Source organism: Apus apus, chromosome 3 (assembly GCF_020740795.1).
Source record: "Apus apus isolate bApuApu2 chromosome 3, bApuApu2.pri.cur, whole genome shotgun sequence".
Classification (NCBI taxonomy): domain Eukaryota; kingdom Metazoa; phylum Chordata; class Aves; order Apodiformes; family Apodidae; genus Apus; species Apus apus.
In genome coordinates this window covers 92,593,527-92,619,784 of record NC_067284.1, presented here as the reverse complement: position 1 = coordinate 92,619,784, position 26,258 = coordinate 92,593,527, and the positions used below count along the sequence as shown (strand labels likewise).

Here is a 26,258-nt window from a genome sequence, read left to right as displayed (position 1 = left end):
AGAAAGATGCTACTATTTATATACAATAGAAATATAGATAATATATATAATACCACAGTGATTTCTATTTTAGAACTGAGGCAACTGTAGGGAAGTATAGCAAGAAATCCTGCCTTTTAATGAGCAATATACTATTACAGATAAATAGAAACAGTGACCCGGCAACTGCAGGCAACCTGTAAGTAACAATGCAGGCCCCTAAATATTTAGACAAGGGTAGATATTTGAAATGAGCATCAAAAACTTAAAAAGAAAAAGTGAGGAAGTACTAAGAAAGAAATTTCAAATCTCACTGATATTATTTTGCAGTCAAAATGCATCATTCATGGACTTTTGGAACATACAAAAATCCCATTCCTGCTTCCCTCTTCCTAAAGGATGAAAAGAAATCTTTATGTAGACTGTGCAATTAAAAAATCCAGTATACATAAACAGAGTGTTCTCATAAAACTGACATGTAAAATCCACTACAACAATAAAAAAAATCTGGTTTTCTGTCTTTGATCACTTGCCACACAATGCATCAAAGGTCATAAAGTGAAGGGTTTGAACAGCATGAGACATCACTGTGTGAGCTTCAATTTTCTGGCTGTGCTTCTGTATAAAAATGTATTCTGACCCACAGCTGTTAACTTAAAGGGGCATTGGCAAGTGAAATCTGACCTACTTTCTGCTCTACTATGTTACATGTTTTCCTCTAAAATGTGCTTTCATGTTTCTTATTTCTGTTGGAAAGCAGCATCAAGAGGCCAGAACCAGGAACAGTCTGACAACAATAAACCAGAACATAAGAGGTAAGAGCTGGCACACTTAAAATTAGTGCACATGATGGCAAGTGCTTCTTTCAGCAGTGCTTCTGTTAACTCCATTGTTAATGTTTTTTTTTCATGCTATGGAAGTGACACACAGTAAAACCTGTGATCATTGCAGCAGGCAACAGCATCTGCCTCCAGAGGACACAGGCAAGGGAATTCTGTTACATGTACTGGTACCTTCATATTAGTATCCATTATTAAAGATGTGCTATGCCTGCTTGCTCAGACATGCCTTGTTCAGACGCAGCCACCCTTGGCACTAAGAGTGGAACCTTATGATAGCAAGGAATGGACAGTGATCAGGCTGGAGAAGAAACTTTTCCTGTATTCAGACTAGCTGTTTACAGTGCTCCTCTGCACAGCAAATAGATAAATCAGTCAGTAGAGATCAGCAGAACCTGCTCCTTTTCCTTCATCTGTGCTTTTAAAACCTCATTAATGCTCTACTGGAGAGAAAAGGAAAAGACCTTGGTAATGGAAGCAAAAGATGACAAATGTGAGCAAATGAAGCGGCTCATAAACTTCCCTAACCAAAGCTCTGATGCCAGTTGACAGTGGGAATATTAAAACAACCAAAGGGACAGTGTAAATGTGCAATGTCTTTGCTTTTCACACACCATGGAGGACTTTGCATGGATGTGGTTCTTCAGGGCTCAGGGAACTTTGTATATTGAGCTGCTCTATTCCTTCCAGTCCCTGGGAGCACAATGGCTGCCTTGGCACCAGGCTCACCATGATTTCATACATGTATATGCAACTGCACTCAGTAGCACACCAGAAGTAAGACCATATTCATCAGCAGGAACACAGTAGGAACTGCAGAGCAGCTTCCTCCATAGTTTGCTGAGCACCAGCTTACTGTGAACAGATTCCTAGATACTGACTCTTCTGCATGCAATGACCTCCTAGAGCCTGTGTGATTTGTACCCTCAGCTTTTGTCACTGAACGGTAGCAAGTGCTTCTTTCATCCTGCCCTGAATTTAAGCAGGTTTGCAGCAGAAGTTCGTCTCCCCCAAGACAGCACCCAGCCTTCAGCAGAACAGGCAAAACTGCACATAGCAGGCAGTCCACACCAGCCACACACTCCCTTTTGCCCAAAGAGCCTCCCTTTCACAGGTTGCTAACCTTCTGACTAGAGAGACTCGACTTTGACAGACTGGAGACATAGTCAGAATCAGCCTAGTGTGATTCTCAGAAAAACATTATAAAAGGAAATAAAATCAGTGAGATAACCAGTGAAGCCGGGAGACTGGCAGGATACCACAAGAAGGGAAGGGCTTACTCCACCAGCACAAGAAGCCCCATACCATCCTTCAGTAATTAAAGATGAAAAAATTAGAAAGTCAAAATGCCTTTGTACCCTACTGGCCTCTTACTGCGCTGACTCGGTGCTGAAGATCCCATTGATTTCTTCTAAGGATAGTAGCCTTATTTAGTTTTCCTCCCTACATCTATGCTAGTAAAATTAACATTGTCAGAAAATGTTCTTATGCCACTGGAAAGTAACTGTCCAGGCTGCTAAATTGTTAGAAAGGGGTCCTGGCATAGTTTTAGGCTTGCCAAATAACAAAGTCCCAAAGAATTCCTGTGCATAGTCCAAGGGTTGTCCCATGTCCCATGACAGACCATGTGCTGACTCCAATAGGCAACAGCAATCTTCATGTGGCCACCCTGCTTTAAAAACTAAGAGGGTTTAATAGTACAGATTTATGGTAGAAGAGATTTATTCTGAGACCTTTCTCTTAGTATCAGAGCTTACTGCATTATTCTCTGCTTTCCTATTTTTAGACTCTCACATCCATTCCCAAACCAAAACTTTTGAGATAGCCTGTGAAAATTATGTTGTTTGTAAACCCATCACATAGAAGAAAATTCTTCCAACACAAAAGACGAGATAGAATCATGACCTCTTTTTGCCTTCTTGTGAATGCTGAAATCTCTGGAAAGACACAGGAGGAAAAGAATGTTGGATATCATCTTAAGACACACTATCACATTACTCTCTTCATTCCTTGGGACTACAGGGGGGACTAGGACTGTTTGATAGAGAATGTTTCCACTGTGTAAATTTCAGTTACTCCCTTTCAGAAGACACATGCTGGTGCATGTACTTAAATATTGTATCTCTTAATATGTATGAAGAAAAGGTAGGGTAGAGAAAATGGGAAGGGGGAGAGGAAAGAAAGATGTAAGCGGGAGCCAGAGACAGAAGTGATAAATTAAGTAGATTTCCTCCTAGAGCACTATCTTTCACCACCTTAACATTATGTTTTGTACTTTTTCTCATCTTTCTTTTCAAATACGAATTTTCAATGTATATGTTCATCCAAACAATAACTTGAGGATGCTTCCCATTAAATGAGTCTTGATTCTCAATGAAAGAGATTATTATTATCTTATAAACAAAACCACCCTCAAGTTATTTTTATAATAAAGACACTTCTTCATAGAAAAGCACCTTTTTCAACTCCTAACTATGGTTATAATTTACAGATAATATTTTACCTTTTCCTCCTCACAGCAAATACCTTAGCATAAACGCCAAGGTGCAGTTACTTGAGAACACCTACATCAGCACCTCTATTCAGCCTTGGGCTAGCAAGTCCCATTGAATGCATTCTATCTCAGTAGATTTTAAGTATACAAAGCAGTTAATCCCCCTTAATAGTCTGAAGAAAATAGTTTGCAATGTCAGCCAGAAAATTGTACTGAGAATGGCTTTTTTATGTAATTTTTCTATAATACTTACAACCACTGTCATAAGATATTCCTACTGAGATTTTTTTTTTTTTCTGATCTCGTTATGACCCTTGTCACAAGAACAAGTGTGGAATTTAAATGCCCAACATGCACACGTTTATATTTCTTCATTTGCTTCCTTCATCTTTTTTCCTGCATGTAAACTTCAATTACATAGAGGAGTACATGGAATCAACTTTCCATTCAGAAAAGCAAAAGCAAAACCAAATCAAATCAAAACACACAAAACCCCCCACAAAAATTAAATAGCAAAAAATCCCCAAATTATTACAAAGTTTGGGAAGTATCAATTCTGAATTTTTAATTGGGCCAATAAAAAACCCAAACAACCATTTTTCAGAAAACTAAAGATGTACAGGGATTAAACTCAACTCAAAAGAGGATTCTAGAAGTGCAAATAATTTTATGTCACTCTTTTTTGTTTAATCTCAGCATACATTTTCATTATTTTTGTACTGCCTGCTTGGAGGCTGTCTGGTCCTCTTTGTTCTTGTTTTTCCAAGGAATTACAGTATATGTTAGGACTCAGATAAGCTACTACTCTTTGTACAGGAGTACTATAGAAAAATCTTTTAGTATTTTTCTACCTGACCTAATAATCTGTGTATCACTTAGGAAGACTGATGTACATCCAAATATACACTCCAAGCAGAGAGGGACCTGGGGGGTGTTGACAGCCAGCTGAACATGAGCCAGCAGTGTGCCCAGGTGGCCAAGAAAGCCCAGAGCATCCTGGCCTGTATCAGGAATAGTGTGACCAGCAGGACCAAGGAGGTGATCCTGCCCCTATACTCTGTCAAGGCCACACCTGAGCACTGTGTGCAGTTTTGGGCACCACAGTATAGGAAGGACATCAAGGTGCTGGAGAGGGAAGAGAGAAGGGCAACTGGGCTGATTAGGGGTTTGGAGAACAGGTCTTACAAGGAGAGGCTGAGGGAGCTGGGGCTGTTCAGCCTGGAGAAGAGGGTGCTGAGAGGAGACCTCATTGCTCTCTGCAACTACCAGAAAGGATGATGTAGTGAGGTGGGTGTTGGCCCCTTCTTCCTAGTGACGAGAGACAGAACAAGAGGAAATGGGGTCAAGTTGCCCCAGAGGACTTTCAGATGGGACATTTGGAAAAAATTTCTTCACAGAAAGAGTGGTGAGGCACTGGAACAGGCTGCCTTGGGAAATGGTGGAGGTACCACCCCTGGAGGTGTTAAAAAATGGGTAGATGTGGTATGTTGAGAGACAGTTTAGTCGTCACAGAGTTGGATTCGATGATCTTGAAGGTCTTTTCCAATCTTAATAATTTTACGATTCTATGATAACTTTGCATTTCTATAAGACCATTCAATGGAGATCTTGATACCTAAATGATGAATGGAATACAGTGAAAGGCAATAATAAATAGGCATGTGTGAGATTTATCCCTCTTCTAAATTTACTGAATACTGTATAAATGGAAGCAAGGGTATTCACAATATTGCTTTAGAATATAATCTCTGAAAATCCTGTGGAAGCTGTTTGTGGTGAGTTTTGTGGTGTGGAAAAAAAATAATTGTGGCAGCCGTTTCCTCTGTTATTCAAGTCGATCAGGTTTTTAGTTAATGAAATAGTGTATACTATTTATATAAATGTCACAGAACTTATATGAAGACACCGAAAAAAGAATGTGCACAAAAGGGCACGTATCTCTGGAACCTTCACTAATACTTCCTTTTTGGCCATCTTTTCATTTTTTTTATGAAGTTATTTATACTTTTCACCTCACACTCAGCTAGTTACGTGGACTGACACATGGCAGGGAAATGAGTATAGATTTTTGATCTTATCCCCTCCTTGTCCTCATTGACCATCTGCCCACTTGTCCATTACATGCCGTTAGAAGAAGTAGTCTGGCCTTGGGAGAGAAGAAGGGTTATAGGCAGAAACTTGATACGTATCCCAGTAATTTCTGAGAAAAACTAAGACAAATACACTGAGAAGTACTACCAGGTATTTACTAAGGTAAGTTTTCCTCTGCCTTCAATTTCCTTTTGATAACATCCTCAACACCCTGTACTTACTGCATATGAGCTAGGGTCTGGATTACAGTTTATCTAACAGGAAAAAAGGAAGAGCAAAAAGAATAGGGAAACAGAATGGAAAACAAGAGAAAAAAAAATTTAATGTAATCAATCAAACTAATTTAACATGTAAAATAACATCCATGAGAAGTCTTGTAGTCATCATGGATAACATCATTACTTAGCCTCATGGTCCTCCTATATTAATTCACAGGCTGATCAAATAATGAACTAGATATAGAAATCTTTCATTACAAATGGTGAATTTCTTCCATTACAATGGCCAGGAGAATACATTTGTACCGGGGGGCCTAAGAGCTGACTCAGCCCTTAGGATCTGTAAACCAGTAAAATGTGCTCAAGGAATACATTAGGACTCTGTGGTGAAACCTTTCCTGCTCCCTCTTTTGTTCAGGGAACAAAGAGAGATGCCTTATTTCTCAAAAGACATTGACAAAACAAAGAAGCCAGCATCACTTAATGCAAAATGTAGGAAAAAAAATCCCCAAATAAATGTTTCTAAAGCTCTTGCGCTTTCTCTGTTTCAAATTACAGAACAGCAGCCAAAAAAAATGGCAACCTCACCTTCTTAAAAATGGTATTTACTAACAATCACTGGAAATTAAATCACACATCAATGCCTACCTTTTACTTTTAACTGAAATATTCAAAATACTGTACTTTTTCTGATGGGTTCAAATATTATATATGAAAACTGTACTGCAAGCTGTGTTTTCTACCCTTAAAATTTACTTTAATCTTTTAAAGTTTTACTTAAAGTTTTTACACTCAGATGTTGTTTGCTTTTAAAAAAATGAACGTTGTTTAAAAGAGACAGGACATGTATCTGCCTTAATAAAAAACGCAAAACCCAGGTCACAGGGGAATGGCTTAAGTGGATTTTGTTTTTTGGTTGTTTTTTTGTTTGTTCGTTTGAATTTAGATGCTATGTAGAAATAACCTCTGGGATTAAGACTGTGCATGGTAAAAAATAAACACTTTTTAGGCTGTGAGTAATCAAGAGAAGAGTACTTTTGCTAGGCTGTAGTTTGTAGATTCTGTCAGATAAAATAATGAAAAAAATTGAACAAAAAAATGCAGATTCCCTGCTTCAAATCTCTACACTGCATTATTTTCATACAAAAACCCTTAGAGATCCTCAGGAAAAGTAATTTCTTTATTCTATTTTAAAAAAATAATCTAAAAGGCTACATGGTATAAATCATCATCCACAGACTGGACTGGAAGACCTTCTATGGGAGATTAACTTCCATATCCTAAGTTTCAATTCATAATGGGTCCTGTTAAACATTATTTAATTATTTTACTTGCAAAAATATTTGGAAAGGAAATGTCAATGTATGTTTCATACTTACTTTTAAAACAATTCTAATTCATCTGTTTTCTAGAATATATGTGATTTTTCTGCCAAATTCTGGACTTATGAAGACAGAAGCTTTTTTGGTAATAATGAAAAGAGTTCTGAAATTCAGTGATAAGACATGGAGTGCACATCAAGAATGCAGATGTGAAAATTACTTTAACAATTAGGGCTAATAGGAATATAAACTTGTCTGAAGTCACACATCCTTCTCACAATGTCATTCCATATCTCAGAAAGTAGTTCATACAAAGGGCTGATGCTTTCTTCAAAAGAAAGAGTTTCATTATGCTCAGCCCCACTCATTTCTATACAGATGCACACAACATACACTTTGATTAGCACAAAACCAGTGATGGAATCTGGTAGGAAACTGGTGTTGCTTCTCTGAAAATACTAGAGAACTGTCGCTGCAGTCTGCAAAGGAGCAAATGACTAACAGAAAAGTTAAGACTTGCCACTTCCTTCCTAGATTGGATTCCGTTTTCATTACAATCAATAGCTAAAATGTCATTGACTAGCAGACCAAAATTTGGCCTTGCATTGCTTTTAATAACTACAAAGATATAATTCAATGTGAAAAATATTATCTTAAGTTGACAGGGGCAGACCAGGTGTTTTGATAAAACTGACATTTAATTGCACAGCAGCTGTAACATTTAATTGTTACAGAAACATGTCTGCACCTGTACAACTGCTTCGTTTTATCTGGAAAACATTCTGCTCTAGCATTCATTGGATGTCTTTGCAGTTTTAAGTGGAGGAAGACAGAAAGTTCACTTCTGAAATAAAATTAAATGAGAAGAGTTTTCCAGAATTTCCTTGTGTATCAAAGTATTACCTTTTCCCCTCCACTACAAATACTACAATCAACATCTTGCTTGTACCACTTAAGTGACTGGACCAGTGAATCTCACTGCTATGCTCCACCTGACCTGATTTAGAGTTCAGAATCAGAGAGAAGAAAAGTTCATCAGCCAAGTTAAAGCTGGAAGTGCATTAAGATACTCATGTTACTACCTACACCAGGCTTCCTAACAGTTACATCTTTGCCTGCACAGGCACTGGAGCTCACTCTGCCTCATTTCTCCTTTGTGGCAACTTCAAGATCCCCTGGCAATGTGCATACTGAGAAGGAAAAGGAAAAATCCAAACCAAAACAACAAACCAACGAAAACCCAAGAACCCCCCAAAAAACAACCAACCAACCAAACCACAATCCCAAAACAAAACAAAAATAACCTTTGAAATGACAGCTACTAGGAATAATAGGAATACTCAGCAATCCAAGTGTATGGATTCGATTCAAAGCTCTTCCAGAAACTGCCAAACCCTGTGAGCATGATTGATCTCCCAAAGAAGGTTCAGGCCAATTCTTATACAAATTGTCTCATGCATTCCCAATTATATAATGTACCGGTTACGTTTCCCTTTCTCTCTCACATTAGCTGGCCTGTCAGTAATCTGTTCAGCCATGTGAGACTCATCAGGTTTGCCTGCTTTTTCTAAACACAAGCTATAGAAGAGAGCAGCCCTTGAACTTGAACTCCAGCCTGCTTTGTTATATTGTGAACAATCAATGACATTTCCTTGTCTTGTGGCACCAGAAATCTGGTAACTTCCTGGTGCTCAGAAACACAACATGCTCAGCTGAGTGCTGCAGCCACGCAGGTTTTCTAAATAGTGCCTACACAGGGTTTCAGTGCACTTGTGCAAAGGACCTTTTTTTTTGAGGGTTGGTCTCACTACTGACAGTGTGTTACAAAGGGTGAAGTTTATCCGACTAGAAGAAACACTGTTAGTATTCAGGACACATTTCCAAGTGCATATGAAATGTCAGCTGCTTACATATCTTCCAATTCTGCTTCACATATTCCTTTTAAAGTTAAACATGAAGTGACAGAACTGTAGAAATATCTGTGTCCTGCACTCTGAACATAACAGTTAAAAAAGCCACCTTGACATGTCAGCTGACAAAAGAAAAAATATTCCTGACCTCTGCTGAGATGTTCTGATTTTCCTAACATCAAGTACTTGTAACAGAGAGAAGTGACAATACATAATAATGAACTCCATAATAAAATATATATATTTCAGGCATGAGGAATTTTGTTTGTAGCACCGCACCCCCCCCCCCCCCCCCCCCATTCAGTCTTTGTTCATCTTTCTGTGTGCACAACTGCCTATGCTACTTTGCAGAGACATCCCGGAGATATAAAAATAGGACTAGCTAGCTGTTTATTTCATGTATTTGTAGCTGGTTTATTTTAAAAGATATTTTCCTGCATCTTCTGTTGACAGATACAATGCTTTCAGCAGCTTCCATAATTTAAATAAACAGAGCAGTCCCTCCAGCAACTCCTTTTCCTCCAGAATTAATTCCCTACTGCTTTGTTTTTTCTCTCTCTGTCCTCAAGATTCCTCCTTCAACATCTCTCTAGTTCTCACTTCAGCTGTAATTTCCAAATTAAGACCATTTTGGTCACCCTGCATTCCTGTGTGGCCAGGAATCTAGTTCAACAGAAGAGGATGACCCTCCCATGAAAGTGATGGTATATGACATTTTCCCTATTGGTCTGATTCTGCATTCTGTGTTTGCTGTAAAAACTCCAGTTTTCAGAAGCACAGGGGCAACAGGCATAGATTCATTTATGATTAACACAGCATGTTATACATTGCCAAAGGATTTCTTCTTAGAGTAATTCACATATTAATTTTACATTCAATTAACTACCAAGAAAATTTTGACTTTTTAATATTCGATACTTGAGAAGTTGTATGATTAAATAATACCTTTTATTTACCTAATAGTTGGGTGATACTGTTGGTTATGCTTTAAATGCATACTCCTGGTGAGGAGGGGTAAAGCTGTGCCCACATGACCTTCAACATCCTGCTCATGGGAGACCATTTCTTACCTACCTTGAAAGGTGAAAAGCTTTAGCAACCTTGTCAAGATTCTTATCTATACTCAGAGGATGAGGCCCAATTTTAATCTTGCTCAGTTCTGCATTAAGCAGAACTGTCTACACACTGAGGAGAGTAAAAATGATCAACTGAGGAAATCAGTGGGAAATGAGAATTTTGTGACAAACCAGGTACTCACAACACTCTTGCAGTGTTTCTCAGATAATGGGTCACAATCAGAACAATCAGAAAACTGTCAATCATGTAAAGAAAACAAAAATAATGTAACAGTCTTAAAGAGGTCAAAACCTTCAAAATTAGGTGTTAGAGGTAAGAGCTGTGCACATTTGAAAGGTGAGATGAAAGGAAGCCTATTACAAAAACACTTGTCTTCTAAGGGGCGAACAGCCCACCTGAAAAGTTTGAGGAAACTCATCCTTTTGTAGCCTTTTGATACTATTTACTTATTTTTCTTCTATTATTTGTGATCGTTATTTGTATAATCATCTTACATTCTAAAAGGACACTATCTGTCACGGATATTTCAGAAAAGTCTAACTGAGATAAATCTAATGCACCTGTTTCCGGGAAGAAAGTGCCTTCAGATGTTTTGTAATGGTAATATTAATGCCCCACTATCGAGGTGACACTTAATCACCCTGGACACCAACCTCTGTAGTGCAATATATAGTTGCTAAGTAAAATGCATGGATGTGCAACTTCCTGACCTGAGTGATAGAGGAGCAACAAGAAGAGGTGCTCTGCTGGACCTCATGCATTCACAAAATGAGAAGATTGTTGGGGATGTGAAGGCAGCCTTGGCTGCAGTGTCTATGAGATGCTGGAATTCTGGATCCTGAGAGGAGAAAACAGAGTAAAATGCAAGATTACAACCCCAGATTTCAGAAGAGCAAACTTTGGCCTCTTTGAGGAGCTCCTAGGAAGAGGCCCATGGGCTACTTCCATAATGTCATGCAGAGTTGCACCATTCATTAATAAAAGATGACTTAACTCTAAATAACTAACTAACCAGAGACTGAAACTCCAAACTGAGGACTGGGTATGAGGAGTTCTAGACAACATACTTAACAGAAGAAAGTTATGGGAGAAGCTTATTTTATTTGGTCGTGTTGAGATCATATACGCTAACTTTAGCAAGCACAGTATTCTTTCCTTCCCATGAGAAACAAAACTGCTTGCAGGGCTTCTCTGTACCCTTGTTTAATCTGTGACACTGCAATTGGAATTTGTCACTTTAGGAGCTACATCTGATGTTACAGCCTGAAGCGGAGCTAAACCAAAATAAACAATCTGCTCCACTCTGCTTAGACTAATACGACAGTGATGTAAGCCCCAGCACAGTGGAAAATGCATAAATGGGCTGCCACACAGCACACGCACACATAAAACCAGCAATACAGCTCAGAAGTTTTATTACCAATATACACTGTCTGAAAGAAGCCCTGCTTGGACTTTGGCTTTGCTATGCAACAGAATATTTTGTTGTGTGTCTTAATGTGCCTATTATTTCAAAAGGCCCTAGGAGTTTTGTGCTGCACTAAGAGAGTATATTTTTCTAGAAAAAAACAACACAACAAACAAACAAAAAACAACCCAAAAATTCTTAAGTCAAGTATTTGCTTCATCCCAACTTGTGCAAACTTCTAAGGGTGGGAGAGCTGAACAAGATTAAGGATTTTATCATAAACATCACACAGTGACACAACTATGCAAATATTTGTCCCAACACCTTGTGTCCTAATACAGTATTCATCCCTTCCTCTCTGTCTTTTTTTCTCTCTCTGGTTTTGATTTAGGGTCTCTGGAGCTTTGCTAATCTGTTTGTTCCAATTGCAGATACAGGCTCATTTATGTAAATAGCCACGTTGAAGGCCTAATCTGGTTATTCCTTGTACTCAGGATCACTTGATCAGAGCGAGGACGAGGGGGAAAAATGCTGTACATAATTCTGATAAATTCACCAGCCAGAATGGCTGACCTTAAATCTAGAGTCTTACATGCAGTCATTTTTCCTTTTCTTTCTCCTTAAGCTAAAAAAGCCCTCCAAAGGCAACTGACCGAGCAGGTCACATTTTCTATAAAGATACAAAGAGGTTATCTTGTTCAAATAATTGTATGTCAGGAAAAAAGAGGATGGAGTAAAAAGACAACAAGGTCACTTCAATAACATCACAGAATATTTTCTCCTTTGTGTTACTATTTATATATATTCAATTTCAAAGATGCATTATCACATAGAGCATTTTTATATAAAAAGGCAAGAAAAAACAAAAACAAAAACAAATTATGTGAATAAAGCAGCTTGTGACAGTTAAGGGTCTAAGAGCAAAAAATCTGCTCTCTCCACAGCAGGCACAATTTATATTGCCCCAGTGCAAGCTTTCCCATATTGTCCTGCCAGTAACCTCAGTCCTCATCTGTAAAAACATTTTCTCAAAGGAGATGAGGTTATCTAGTCTGAGTGACAGCTGAGGTCCTGTTTCTTCCTATCAGAGTCCTCTACATAAGCCCAGCTAGAGTGTAACAGCTATAATTTAAATTAATGCTAGGGAAGACAGCAGATACCTGTTTGCATTTCACACAGAAACAAACATCCTGCTCTGCTTTCTCGCTCCTGTATTGCTGACAGCCCAAACGATCAACTGGTTGTTTTCCGTGTTGCTGCAGATCATGTGCTGGCCTCTGGCAAAGCAGGACTTAGCCCTCACTTGCCACTTTTCACTGTGCCAAGGGACCACAGCACTGCAATATAAACTGCAAGTTTATTTTTACTTTAAGGAGCTTCTTCCATAACATCCTACTAACAAAGGCACCATGCTTTGCATGTCCTTACTTCTATTCTCAAGTTGTATCTCAGACTGGATCTGGGTATTTCCCAAAGCCTCCCTTCCCCCATTAGGCAGGCTCCAGACAGCAGAAATAGTTAGATCTACCCCTAGATGGGGCTACTGTCCACAAGTCGCTGCACTGGGATTCAAATTCAATTCTCTGAGCACAAGAAACTGAAATTAAGTACTGACTATTCATTAATCTCCGGCCCATTTATTAACCCCTCATCCTTCATACACAGTTCTCTGGCCTAGGCTGGCATACACCAGTGACCACACTAAAACCTTTAACTCTTTCTTATTCTTTTTTTACCCTGCAATAAGAGCTATTTTTCAATCACATAAAACTAGACTGAGAAAGGAAGAGCTAACTACTGCTTGGAGAATGGTTCCGAGGTTAGCAGTAGCCAGCAAGTGATCTAGGAACAATTCTATCATGTGATGCTTTATTGAGATAGCTCAACAATATATAAAAATGTTGAAAATTATTATTATAGGGGATCTATGTATTAATTTCTCTGTTTAACTCCTATGGCACATAACATCTCTCCCATTTGTTGTGATTCAAGTTACATCCTTCATGTTATTTTCTGTTTTCAGCTTCACACTCTTCTTAGTTGGTTGCAAATAACAAGCACTGTATTGAAAAGTCAAAGCAAATCCCTAGAGAATGTGTTTAATACCCAAATAAAATAATTTCATTAATTCTTCATGGTTTTAGCAAGATTTCAAGAGTGATTTCACATCGCAGAATGAACAGTGACTATATAAAAATATCAAATTCCCTTGTACCCCTTTCCACTTGATTGCTTTGGGAACCCATCCCTTGCCGACTTGCACCTCTTAAAGTCATTTCCACTTAACACTGAGAGTGCAACACACTCTCACTAGTTGGAAATATTTTATATCCACTATATATAAGTATAAATGGACAAAGAAGCACAGAATTCAGTCCTCTGTGATTACTAGTGTCTGCCAAAGTGATTATTATGCTATTTCTTTCCACTCTAACTTGAAGGCAGAGAGCTTCTGCAGTTTGTTTCCTAGAGCTACTTCTAGAAAGTTTGCATGTTCATCTTTATGTAAAAGAAATTTGTAGAATAGAATTGTTGCTGCATGAGAAGAAGAAATTTTTCCATGCTAAGTCAAAAAAAAAAAAATGAAAGAAAAATTGATACGGAATAAAGAGCACGCATAGTGGAACAAAGCAGACAATCAAATAGAAGTAGACAGAATAATTATAGATGTCTGAATAACACTCCAGATGGCATTTTGGGCATTGCAGTTAATAAGCAGGCAGTTTCAGGGGACCAGCATGTTAGCATATTATTGCAACAACTGGAAACCAGCAGCTGAAGCATGTCTATCTGATTATCCAGGGAGCAGGCTACATGCAGCAGCCAAAACCAAGAAAAATACAGCGTCTGGATGCTTACTGCTATGACAGGTTCAGGGACCTGTTTTTCTTAACCAGCAAGGACGTGCTTAAAAGTTACCACAGCCATAACTACCAGTGACTTCATGAGAAAGTGGAGTGGTTTTAGGCCAGTTAATCTGGCATAATATTTGTGCATTTAGAAAAAAGTGTCAATTAACATTAATTATGCCATCTATATATTTAAATTAAAACATCTACACTTCCTGTCAGAAGAAAATCAAGCTGGTTCCTGTGTTCTCTCTTTGTGCAAATTTATTTTAGTAAAAGCAACAATAATTGCTGAAAGGGAGTTTCACTAAGATTACATTTTATTCCTCTTTTCATTGGAATTTCATTGGAATTTGAAAATTACTTTTGTAGTTGCAACTGTTCGGGTTGAATGTTAAACTGTCTGCCAAAATACTCTTGATATCTTGTCAGTTACCTTCTCAAAGGAAATACATCATCTTCAGTGCAGCAAAGAGTCCCACTGCTGATATGCAGCCTACAGAAAATGTATTTCAGGGATGGAAGGTCTGGTATTTCTATCAAGTAGTAAGACCCTTGGCAGCACCCATCCCATAATAAGCCCTACATTTATTCTAAAACAGCAATTCTGTAAAAATATAATATATTTTATTCACCCAAGTGTCTTAAAAATAAAGTGTCTTCTTAGTTTCAATTTCAAATCCAAATCAAGATTATACCACAGAGTTCCTACAGATGTGAAATCAGAGAAAAACTCCATAATTTCAGCTCTGGAATTAGGAATTTTAGTACTGAGTATCTTCATTTGTTTTCTTTGATTCCTGTCTTTAGGTTTTTCCCACTAATAAATTTTCAGGTCTCTTTGTACCTTAACAGATTTACATATAAAAGTCCCAACAAAACAAAACAAAAATACCCTTCTTAACACTAATCCCTGAGATATTTAGCTCAGGGTATGGTTTTTCACTGTTTGTACTTAAAAATTACAGTTCTTTACTGGTCCTTTCTTCACAAAAAAATGCCTTTAAAAGTGCTTTAGAACATATTTGTCAATTGAAGCCTGGGCAGAGCCCTCCTATCTCCCCAACGGTATTAGTTACTTATTTTGAAAACAGAAAATAAATATGTTATGATGTTGGGGTTTTTTTTGCCTGAGATTGTTATGTCACTGTGTCAGAGAATAATAGTAAAAAAAAAATTGGTTTGAAAAGATAGTGAAAATATGCAGTAGTTTACTAGCTCACTGTGATATAAAACATATTTATCTATGTACACACATTCCACCCTCACTGAAGGTTTTCCTGTTGTAATACTGAACAATACCAAGCTTGATGCAGCTTAAGGTTGGCACATATACCCATTCCTAGTATCTTCTATCCTGTGGGAAGAAAGAAAATATCAAAATGCATCAGAAAAGAAGGTAATTTATGAATAATTCATAGTGGCTTCCTTGGTTCTTGCTTTCTTACTTAGTATCTATTTCAGCTTGTCTACATTTATGTTAAAAGAAAAGAACTACAACAAAATCTAGAAAGACTGTCATGGAAAAAGCACAGGGAGAGACTGTTTGCTAAATTGTACTGCACAGGATGTGCAACCTGATTCAATAGGGTACTGTGGTTGACCAGGTCTTGCCTTGTTTTTCCTCTTCTCTAGAACATTTAATGACATGGCAGACAAGAACAGGGAAACAAACAAAACCAAATCAAAGCAAAATGTAACCTGAAATGCTAAGAAATTAAACATAATTCAGAAAACAAACAAAGGTATTTGTTCTCAAAACATAAGCTCACATTACACACTTTAAACTTAATTAATTAAGATGTAAATTCAATACGGAAAATCAGAGCACTGAGTATTATTTATGTCCAGCTTGATTAAGTAAACTGTGGGAGGGGTTTTAGCATTTCTTAGACTAACACTGAAACACTGCATGCCAGTTAAGCCACAGGGGAGTGAAAAGGGATAAAAAGAGCTGCAAAATGTAAAAGTTGTTAAGTCCTTTATTGTCAGTTCAAGAGTTCCCATCCTCCCTGTACATGGAAATCTCCTTAAGCAGCATCTAGATCATTGAAGTAAATTATGGAAACTTTGATGGAAACTAAAATAAATGTAATAAAAATTTGTTTTGCCAGCATCACAGCAATGTCTCACATGCTTGCCCTGGAGGAGATGTTATTATGAAATGGCCTACCTCTGCCAGACAGGATTTTAATGGAGTTTGGATCCTAATATGCATTGGCATTTCTCTGACTTCCATTGTATCATGTTCACCTCACCCCTCCTTTCAGCATCCCTCTTTACGTGCTGCTAAAACATTTGACAAAACTTCAGAAACTTATGCTGTTCTACTATCTTCACCATCAGCAAAAAAAACGCAAACACTTCCCTGTGAATTACATTAATTTTCTTTAAAAAATCACAACAGATACACAAAACTTCTCCCAAAGCCCAAGAACTCAAAAAAAACCCCAACAAACAAACCAAACCAAAAAAAACCAAAACACTCAGAATTGTGGTTTATATCATGCTTAGATTACCTTTCTGTTTTTCCTTTGTTCTGATAGTTATTTTAAATGCCTTTTTTTTTTTTTTCCTGAGTATTTGAAAAGTGACCAATTCAACATAAACAACACATGACAAAGAGGAGAAAGAAGAATAAAGGCTGTCCTCAGAGTATTTTAAGATGAAAATACAAGGTATTTTCATATGGACTGCATCAGCAGTAAATTGCCACAATCCTGAAACAGAATATGAAGCCACATCATAGCCTCTGGTAAAGCACAGTAGTATAAGGTGGTAGCTGTCTTCAGAAGAAGTCTGAGATTAAACCTAGAAATGTGTCTTTCTGTGGATTCAGTGATCTTCACGTGTTAAGGCCACTGAGGAACCACGAGCAAAGATGGCTTCTGAGTTCCAAAGCTTTTTAGGCTCTAAAAATATATATTCCCTATATTAAAAAAAGATAAATCAAACTCTTTGTTTGCAACAGAAGGCAGATACTCATGAAGCTTCCCTGATGTCTCAGCTTATGAAACTGCCACTGATTTACAAAATGCTCAAAGATAAAGGTGATTACTATTCATTATTTGAATTATAGTTCTACCAGAAGACACAAGCAAGACTGATACTTCATTGTGCTGTGCACAATACAAAATACAGAATGAAAGACAGTTCCTGACAGATAAGAATCTAAATAAACAAAAGAGGTAAAAAGGCACGGGGAAATAAAATTACTTGTCTGGAATAATAGGAACTTTTTACCACGTGAACACCAAAGACAGTACGTAGGTGTTCTGAATCAAGATGAGTGTCTGATGTCTGTGCTTCACAGCATCACAGTGGGAACAGAATGAGTGTCTTTCACAAACAATCTAAATCAAGACATTTAAGTGAAATGGAGAAGAAGAGCCAGAGCCTACAATTACCATGATTGCCACGGTCACAGGTTCAGGGAATGGAATTCTACTTTCTTAGTAAAATTCAAACTGTGAAAAATTTACTCATTTATTGGAAAGACAGTCAAAAGGAAAGCTGATTTGGCAGCCACCTTTACCTGCACCAATATCAGACAGTGATGGTGGATTGAGGCAGGTGATCCTACAGAATAAAATTTTGAATAAGTGCTTTGCTGAGAAAAGTAGCATTTACTGTTTAGACAATAAGAGTAACCATCTGTCAAAGTGAAAAAAAAAAATTAAAAAAATTGTTGTGAAAGCTTTCAGGAAAACAGCTGTCAGCAGAAGATGAAAGATGAAGTGAAGCCATGATGTTCAATATTGTTTTAAACATTTGAACCTTTGAGTATTTTTCAGACTTGGGTCACTAACAAAAATAGTTTATTAATGTTTAACCTGCGCCCTTGTGAGGCACAGCAAAACCCCCACAGTTCATCATGGTTATAGGCCTATTTTACTTGTGTTCCACGTTGAAGACCTGGATTTTGATAAAGTTATGTGGGAACCCAAAAATCCCAGTACTGCTTCCTTTGACAATCATACTAGTAAGAAAAAAATAAGTGATCAGAACATAGCTGACAACCACACTAATTATGCAAGCAAAGTGCAATAACTTGCACCTTTATAGCTATTAAGTGTTTCCCAGATACAACCCCCCACTCTTCCCACTTCTCAGTAAAGTCAGTATGAATACGTTAGGGTTACATAGTTACCATTTATATAGAGCTTTCTTTTATTTAATGCACTGTAAGAACTCAAGAATTTATACTGTGGATTTTCATGTAAGGATTGATGTCCCTGCAACCAGACAGAAGCTTAAGGTTTGGAAGAGGTATTTAGAGATTCTTCTGTCAGAGATTGGCTGGGTATACATAGGTCTCTTCTAAACCAGGCAACTAACTAGAATATGATGGAAAAATTATTCCACAATAAATATCCTGATATAGTTACTATGTTTAAAATTGCTATATTGTGCAGATAATCTGTTCCAGAATAATTTCTTGTTTAGAAATATAGCAAGACATGCAGAGTGCAACAATTACTATGGGAACAGCTTTTCCATTTAAAATTTATTGCAAATGAACTTTTAACATCAATTAACCAAGTTTTACAGATGAAGAACTGAGGCAAGTATCTCCCTACCTCAAAAAAGGAGGGTAGATATATTAAAGAATGAAAAATCCCAGTTGTGAATATATGTTTTAATTCCCTTAGAAATTAATCCAATATAAAGAATTTGAGTAATAAAGTCAATAGTGACATAAAGGATGTGATGGATGTGAATTATGTTGTTTACTTAGATACAATAGAAAGGTAAAGCATAAAACCCCCAGCTTTTCACTCTAAAACAAATCACTGCTTTAAACTGCATAAAATGCAGTATGTTTCATTATACCACTGCACTATTTTAGAAACTAAGGACTGGAAGCTTCTAGGAGAGTGGGCATTCTATTAGTGCTTATGAAACCTAAAAGAATGTCATCATGACTTGTTTTCTTAAAACTCCTTTAGTACCTACTCTTTATGACAAAGATTTCTTTGTGTTTGTATAGGCATCCTTCCTCAGAGGGCATTTTAACGAATATGGCTTTCTGCTCAGACAGAAGCTTCCAGAGCTCTGATATCCATGGCAGTAATAAATAGCCTGGTAGCACTGTCAGATGCATCAGAAATCTGACAGGAAGAGGGAAGAGAAAGGGAAGGATGGATTCTAACCTGATGAGACTTGGAAATTTTCTAATGCAGATTATTTATCAGTATTACTGTATTTTTACTAAAGTCATATGAAACAGACTATATACTTTTTGCCAGCATTTGTCATCTTTCCTCATATATGCCTGAATTCCACTTCACTGGTACCACTGAATTTGACTTTATATATTGCATAAAATTACACTTATACTGGTATTTGTGGCTGCAGTTTAGATAGCCAAGTATACTGACAATTTTCAAAGGTAAATGAACCTATATTTGTATCTTTTTCTTTTTTTTTGAGGGGATTATTTCTGTTTGTTTTTCAAGTAAAAGCTTCAATTACTTCCACTGGAATATTAATATTCTGATGTGCAGATAATTTTCTTACAATTTTGCTTTTCCAGATGGAATTAAAGAAAATTAAAGAAAAAACAGTAACTGTATTAATAACATTACTCAGGTAGAACTACAGGATGTCTTTTTTTTTTTCCTTTTTTCTTTTTTCCTTTTTTCTTTTTTTTTCCCCCTGAAAAGAGAAAACAGAAGACAGTCCTGGGTGCTGAGGGGAGCTTCTCTGACCTACACTGTATATGTGCGCTGGAGCCGAAGCAATCAGAATGCTTTGAGGAACAGTGCTAACTTAACAAACACTGCAGGGTATCAAGAGTCACTCAAGGACATACAATAAACTGTCCCCATCATGGCAGGCATGCCTTAACCAAATATCCTTCTATACATGCAATAAACATTCAAAGAGCACCATATTTACCTGTACAATAAAGATATCCAGTACAGTGCTGAAAATACACTGGAGACTAAGCACCACCTTGATATTCAAGCTAAATACATGACATGTTTTACCAGACAGAATCTGGGAACAGAACTGTATAAGCAGCAGAGACTTTGTCTATATACAAGGCAATACAGAATTTATCCATGGAAGAAACTCAGCCAGCTTCATCCCTTCTAGATACATAATGGGAAACTAATGAACTGGGGTAAGACCACGCAAACAATTAAACTGTATTTATTATTGTGTTTGGTTTTCAGTTGCTCGACTTGTCAAACAGCAAAGCACCTTGAACATAGTCTAACAATTCAACTAAAAATTCTAACCAAATAAAAATGCCCACACCTTTATCTCTCTTAATCAATACTTCCAATCCATAGGTGTAAAATATAATTAAATAATAATTTAAAAAAAAACAAACAAACAGAAAACAACAAAAAAACCCCAAACCTAACACTACCTGCTGAGGACCAGTGATATTCCTTAAATGCTCCTCTTGTCTATATTCATATTCTGTATAAGGATTTTGTAACGGTTGTTTTCTAAAAGATGCTGTACGTATCATATCAAGAACATGCAGATTATACTTGAGTCTGCTTAAATTAAACAAGAACTGGCTTGAGGTTAACTTTACTGTTGTTACAGCATAAGGTTGTAAAGAGAAGCCAGTGACTTTAAACTATTTGCAGTATTTATTATCTGAATGCTGCTGCCAAATGCATTTTTATAGCCTCAGCACTTGGTAGGCATTAAATAGCTGTCAGAGGAGATTTCAAGACTAACCTTGTTAGGTTTTAACACAGGTTTCACAGCACAGCCAGCCTGACTCACCAAAATTGCCTAGCTCAGGTATAAGCAGCTACATATTAGTCTAATATAAGTTACTGTGTCCTTCCCTGTCTTTTTCAGGACAGCAAAAATGCCCTCCACCCCATGTCCCTAGAGGAAACACATGACACCTCATTCTTTGTGCTTCAGCACACTGAACTCCCCTTGCACCTCTGTGCACATGAGGGAGCAAAGGAGGTCACTGGGGAACTATCAGACCTTGAGTGGTTTAGTTACCACCCTGGATACAAACTGCAGGTCACTCCAAGCAAATGAGAAACTATTCATCTGGCCATACAACACCCCAAGCTATATCAGCTGAAAGCATGATTTAATGGCTAGATTTTGAACATGGACACACTATACCTGGGAAGAAGTCTAATCTAATTCTTCACTTGAGGCATAACCTGACACCAAAATGAAGGATATACTACGAGTGAACTTCAGTGCTTTAATAATATAAATAGTACATATGGGTAAATAAGGGAGGAAAAAAGAAAAAGAATACATGTGCACTTTTTTCCCCTCTATCAGTACTGTTATGTACAATTGGCATGGAGAAAAATTAAAAAATATTTTTTATCATTAAAATTCCACGTCTAGAGCTAACCGGTTTGCAGTTCACTGGAACTCACTATGTCTGCTTTTAATTGGCTATAATTCAATAGTATGGAAGACTCAATTACAATGATCAATGATGCTTTAAACAACAAAATGAAAATTCATAATAATAAGTATAATTAGAATTACAGGGAAAATGAGCACAAATTCATACTATTTGGTCTTAACCAAATTTTGACTTTGTAGACATATGTATAAAGCAGGTCTGCAGCCTCTGCAATCAATCCTCATAATTTCAGCGATATGTTGAGAACTGAAATGAGAACTATTTCCATTGATCCCAAAACAATATAAGGTACTGTAAAATACTTGATCAAGCTCCTTCAACAACTTTATGTAGCCTAGGTTTCGTTTTGAGACTCTAAACACATAGTGTAACAGAATGATAGGAGAGAAAGATTACTCATGAGCAATATTTTTAAGTATTTGATATGAAGAAAAGAATAAGAAAACAAGACGTTACAGTTGCTAGTGGTGGAAATGTTTTCAACATGTCTCAGACAGTAAAACAGAAAGGTTCTGACAAATGTTTTCACAAATGAAAATAATGGATTATAGTGTGGAGTAGTCATTTTAATAGAGAAGAATTACAAATATTTGGAATTTAGAAAACACTACTAAAATTACAATTTTTGTGCATTATAGGATACAGAAGAAACCAGCAAACCTCATGTTCTGACCTGTGAGAAAAGCAGGTCTGAGTAGGTAGAAAGCTGGGTGGGCTGGCTGCAGCTCACAAGACCTGAGAGCCAAGTAGAATATATTCAGTGGGATTGTTCACTACCATTAATTGAAAAAATAAAGCTACTATGTGAAATGCTTCATATTTCACAGTACTGAATTTTCCTACTACGCACTGTTTTCTCAGGGAAACTTTTGACATCTTAGATTTTAACTTCAGTTTTCGGCAGTTCCCACAGTCTAACTGATCCAGACCAAGGTTGTTGGAGTGGAAGCATTGTTGGAAAAACTGGCAAATACATAACAGGTATTCGGAAAAGCAAAATATGGATTACTTTGGACCCATGTTATATATGAGAAAACAGAAAATTCCTATGTGAGCTAGGGGGGACACTGTGGTGTTATTCCCATGGCAGACAGATCTAGAATGAACAACTAGGTATGGAGGTAATTAGAAAAGACCCCCACAGGTGAAAGTAGAAAAAGTGACAATAAAAGTGGTTGACAGCAAAATTTTAAGCATGTTAAGAACAAGGACTTGTACAGGAGACCCTTCAAAAGCAGCCACTAAAGAAATGGAGAGGCAAGAAAGCAGAGGCAAGAAGGGGCTCTCATGAAGGCTAGAGCATAGAGGTGTCAAGGAAGAGGAGAAGGAGGTAGCCTGGAACAACAAAGCCAGTCAAAAGTTTTCATGAAGTTACATGTCAGTTAAAACACTGACACTGAGCCAGAAAAAAGTAGTTGATGGCTTCATTGCAAGCAGGTTTTCTGGAGTGGAGAGTGTGGCATCTGTTGAAAACACACAGGGCCACATGGTCTAATCTGTTCTATACAGGTACTTACACCATGCTCACCACCATAATGCAAATGCCCTCCAGCAGTGCATTAAGCTACATGATTAACATCTGCTACCAGTTCTGCTAGTTTACATCATTTTATCAGGTACTGCAAAACCAGTGAGAATTAAAAAAGCTCTTAAAAACAGATTTTTTCAAGGCAGGAATGTAGTTAATGGGTATACAGGTTAATATACATCCCATTGAGTTCTGTCAAGACTGTAAATCACCATCCTAGGATAAAGTTCTATTTATCCAGAGTCTACAGTGTTCATTGCAGGTAGCATTACAAAAGTCCTTGAAAGGGTAGGAGTTACAAGAAATAATTTTCCAAGTAGGCTGCCTACAGTTTACAGCAAAAAATTTACAGACCCATTTTAAAGAGGCAAGGATTCCAGTTAAATCCCTGCAGTTTGATTCTTCTTTCATTTACAACCAGTTGATCCTTATGTGACACCCACTACTTTCAGTATTTCTCCTGATTTACGTCTGTATAAGTAAGAAAAAGAAGCAGAAATTCAAAATCATGCTGACTTCTCCCAAATTGTTCAAACTCACAAACCATAAGCACTGATGCAAGTATTTTGAACTACATGAAAGAGTATTGAGACATGAGATCAAGGAACTGAATAATGCAAACTCAGATTTGTCTCATCAATGCTATGCAGATCACACCATTCTAAAGTGAGATAAGCTTGTTCTCTGTGCTGGCATTAAAAGGAGGCACCATGTGCCTTGAGAACTCTGAAGATGACAAGAGGCACAGCAAAGTCATGAAGGCTATGCCTGCTTTTTTCACTACAGCTCTAAGGGAAATCTATCTAGATCACATGTTGATTATATATTTTTTATACTGCCACAGTAAGATTTATGAAGCTACACCTGGAAATTGAGTGCCTGCCACCCATGATTTTCTTCCTGTGGTTCCAAAACGGATTATGATGATTATATTGAGATAGAGACCTTCTTCATAAATTATCCTCTTTGAAACAAAGATATATTCTGCTTTAAGTAGTCTTATTAATTACTCAGCATTACCTTCTAAATAAAAATATTTTCAACAGGTATGTGTGGCTTTACAGATGGAAAGGTGCCTAATTTTAAGTTACATCACTGGCTTCTAAGCTTTCCAGTATCTGCACTATCTGATTCCATAAACATGGCAGCATTTCCCCTGTTAAACCAATGGCAGCAAGATCTCCCCCTAACATTTCATTTCAACTTAGAACAATGATCTGGACTTCCTAAACACACCTCAAACCCTGGACCACTGGATCCCAAACTGTGCTAAGTATGTCACTGCTGGTGTGTTACCCAGTGTTCCGTCTGACTTCACATGATCTTTTTAAATGGCACCTGAACCAACCAGAAGTCTTACGGCTACCAACTTAGGCATTTTTCTACTTCCAATTTACTCCTAAAGTCAGATAAAATCTCTGTCTTAATTAATCTCTCAGTACCAAGTCAGCACAGAAAAATATTAGCAGAGTAACCATCCAGTACAAAAGACAGCTATATCACTTATTGAAAAAGTACTTAAATTGTGACTAGAATTAAAACCACTTTGGTGCTTCATTTTTTTCTGTCAAGTAATTTTTTAAGCATTGAAAAGAATTAAAAGCAACCACTGTAGTTTTCCTACAAGGTGTCTTCCTACTACATAAGATATAATTGTTCCTCTCCATCATGAGTCAGCTGGTGCTTTTATGATTGAAAGATCTTGACATAAGCTTTTCCGGAGGAGCATTATTATTTTCCTAATGGGGTGGGTACCAAAACCTCATACTTCCGAAAGGCCTCTTTACTCCTTTCAAAAGGAGACAAAACAGCATTAAGATCAGGATCAGTAAAATGTGTCTGTGGCAGCATGGAAACAGTATTATAGACTGTGGGTAATTGCTTAGTTGTGCCTTTCAGTTAGCTAAGCTTAGGCTTGCTTTTTGTCTTGATTAGCCACGCAAGTCAGTTTAAATGTTTTACTTCTGGGAGAAATTTCACAAACACCTCAGTCTTCATTTTATTGTCTGAACAGAAAGCTGATACTGATAAACAACCATGTCCAGGTAAAAAGGATTAAAAGAATCTCTGAAAGCCCCAGAACCATTAGCTTTATCACTTACAGAGAAGGAAACATTCCCAGAACAAGAATACTAATAGGTGGTTACTGCAGGAAGTGTTGAAGATTTATGTATCTTCCTATCATTGAAGGAAGCTTGTACCTCTCATTCTGGGTTGATAGCAGTTAAACAATTTTATAGTACGCAACTTCACTATAAAACCTTTTTCTGCTGGGGTTACATCCTAAAGAGAAGGGATTCAAACAAAACATTAGCAGCATGCATACTGGTCTTTACAATACAGTTATTTTTGCAAACTAATTGGAGTAAGAATTCTTCAGGAAAAATAAAAAAATAAGCCTGTAAAGTTTATATACATAAAGAAGAATCAGAAGGTTTGACAGTATTCTGTTCCATGGGATGATTGTAAAATTATTGGCAGAGCATATCCTAATAAACTAGAAAACAACAAAAAAAAACCCCACAAACAAAACAAACAACAACAAAAAAGCAAACAAACAAAAAGCAAAAAAAATTCAACCACAAACAAAAATAAAACCAAAACAAACAAACCAATACAATTTGGTTTCTAAAATAAAACCTGTTTCCAGCATTAAAATCTAGCTCTATTTCCCTCGGCTGTCACCTGCCATAAGGAAAAATAAGCTTCAAACTCGTTTTGTTTTCTTCTGACAGCTGCTATTCCTCAGCAGGCTAGCTATGTTGCCGTGGTTTGACACTTCTTTGTCAAGCAGGCTCTTTCCTCTGCATGAAGGCACCTGATGCTGCAAAGACCAGTCAAAGGACACGCAGCAACAGCAACGCAACCACAGCAATGACTGAGGATGGGATTTTCAAAAAGACTCAAGTCATTTATTATCACAGATCCCATTGAAAGTTAATGAAGTCTGGGCTCCAAAATCACTATATTCTTTTAAAAAATAAAAACAAAAAATAAATCTACTTTCAAAAAATTCAACTTAAGATTTTCTCTAGCTTATAATGAACATAAGGAGGAACATAAAACGGAATACGGGGTAGTGTTTTGCAGCTATGAAATGCAACTCTTTCCTATTTTTTATTTCTGGAATGTCAAATACACTTGAGAGTATAGCAAAAGGTCAGA

The 26,258-nt window shown here is 37.2% G+C and overlaps 1 protein-coding gene across 1 annotated transcript in view; it reads right to left on the bottom strand.

Moving 5' to 3' along the window:
• PRKN (parkin RBR E3 ubiquitin protein ligase) overlaps positions 1 to 26,258 on the bottom strand; it is a 705,342-nt gene that overhangs the window by 278,021 nt on the left and 401,063 nt on the right. The window lies entirely within an intron of this gene.